This window comes from Uranotaenia lowii, chromosome 1 (assembly GCF_029784155.1).
Source record: "Uranotaenia lowii strain MFRU-FL chromosome 1, ASM2978415v1, whole genome shotgun sequence".
NCBI classification, from domain to species: domain Eukaryota; kingdom Metazoa; phylum Arthropoda; class Insecta; order Diptera; family Culicidae; genus Uranotaenia; species Uranotaenia lowii.
In genome coordinates, this window is record NC_073691.1 from 33,353,249 (window position 1) to 33,355,773 (window position 2,525).

Below are 2,525 nucleotides of genomic sequence, written 5' to 3' on the forward strand. Positions count from 1 at the left end.
AGGCTTCCAGGGTTCGTCCATAAAAAAAGTAAAAATGCAATATTGAAGAACTTTTGAATTGATTTAGGGTCCCCGAAGAAATTTTTGTATTTTGAAGCTTCTGAAAAAAGTTACAAGCCTTTAAACTTGCAATGGTGTCAAAATGACACCCTAATGCGGATGAGGGTTAAAACATTTACATTTTAGAAGCTGAGAGATAATATTTTTTCGATTAATGGTTTTTCTGAAAATAGTCAAAACACCAGAATTACAGCTTTGGTAGTGCCCATGGATCTAACAACATTTTTATATAAATCTAAATATATATTTACGACAGAGTTGGCAGACTGCCATTAAATTTAGCTGGTGTATTCGATATTGATTTTTATTTTTGAATCTGCTGTAGTTAAACTCAGAAGACCTCAATTTAGCGCCTAACTAAGCTATGCGAAATTTATCACCGAAAGTTTAATTTTTAACGATTGCAAATCTTTTCGAAAATTTCCGACTTTTTGCCGAATAGTAAAAAAAAAAGATCCAGTCCAGCAGAAGTGAAGTAGGCGTGTGCTGAGAAAGACATGTTTTTTTTCATCTGCCAAAATCAAGCTAGTAAAAAAATAAAAATTTATTCAAGAACTTCAACTGTTGAAATGAAAAAAATTGCTATGAATTGCAACACATCAAGTTAAACCAGGGATTTTCAAAAACGCGTACCGATCGAGCAGCGAGGGCAATCCTAAAAGACATGGATTCGCGATGGATTAAAAGGAGTCTCCCATGATGTCCATTTTTCGCACAGGATAAGTGACTCAGGAAGATGGATGAAGATTTTTGGAAAGCAGTTGTTTCATTCAAGGATAAGTACACTTTCTTTTTTTTTCAACTAAGACGGGTTTAACGTAATGCATTTGATTTTCTTTTTCTTGTTAGTAGTGAATATTTAGTTTTCTTTTCATTCATCCCATTTTCTATCTTTTTTCGTTTACAAACCTAACTGATTCCTATAAATTGATTTTGGGTATCAAATATTCACGCTTCCATGAAAAGTTCAATATCTTTCAAACGATTAAAGTTCAGCCCTGTTTTATTCACGATTTTCTATATTTTGACGAGTTTTTACATCAAATAACTAGAGCGTTACTAAAGTTATTCATTTTTGTACAAAAAATATGACAAGCTGATTTGACATTATATTTTGACATCTATATATATACTATACAAGTTTTTCATCAAATCTGTACAAACTCTAGTAAAACTTAAATTTTCATAGTGACAGAAAAAACCCAAAACCATTTAAATTTTGAGACAAAATTAATAGAATTTGCGAAAAGACCAAATATTTGTGTTCGTACAGAGAATCGCGGATGCGATTTGCGGATATAAAGTCAAAAAATAACACAACTTTTCGTGTCCACGGGTGAAATAAAAGAGGCATTTTATTGTACATATATCGAACATTACAGTTTTTCCCGCTCAAAATTATTACAAAATCACATAATTATCGTTAAACTGGCAACACTCAGCAAATAAACAAAATAGAAACGGTACAAGGGGTTATACATAAAATGTTGTGACGTTCACTACAAGGTGACCAAAATTGATGAGATTCATCATATCGGCCCACTAAAACGAACGTTTTAATATTGATCACCCTAACTTTGTTTATGTTCTGATTTTCACTTGCAAATTTGAAGCATTTGAAACACAACTCGACAACTAAAAATGTAGATCAAAGCTCGACTGTAAGGTTGTGAACAAAAACGGATTAAACTGGGGCTAAGGCATGATCAAATTCACTTGTAAGTATTGCGCTGATTTGCACCGACCTGAATTGGTACTGGACGTTTGCATGCGGGTGAATCTCGACCGGAACTTTGGAGCTTCGGCCTTTATCGGAAACTCTTTTACCATACTAGAAAGTTTGTTGTAGCGATTCGGATCTCCTTTGCCAAAATGATTAACAATGGGCACACTGACTCTGAAGTTCCTATTTGAGTAGTACCTCCAAAGCGAGTACTGGCCGGTAGCCAGTACGGCAGAAGCCCGGATGGCTGGTGTTGAACCACTAACACCAGTACCATCCATCCGGGTCGCATTGTTGATCGGGAACGGGACCTTGGATTGTCAGCAGCAGGACTAGTTTTTCGGAACATCGGGACTGGGACAAGCTTACACAGTCGGCTCGGGTCATTCATCAGTTGAAGACGGGTGCTTTTGAACAAACGAGACAGTAAACGGCGCACTACCTTCGATGTAGGATCATTCGAAGTGAGTACTGACCGGACAGTCAGCACGGCAGGTTCCCGAATGGCTGATTTCGGTTGAACATCAGTACCATCCATTCGAGTCGATTTACTGTCGGGGACAATAATGGCTTAACGGGCTGGGTAACAGGGTGGCTATGATCGTAGTTAAGCAGGCTCTGGGACAACGTTTGTCAATTGCAACGGTCAGGAACGCTACAGGAAACACGGTTCGTCGTAGGGCACTCCAGGGCAGGATTGCTTAGCGCAGAGCAGGGGTGATTAACTCCTGGCGAAAGCCTC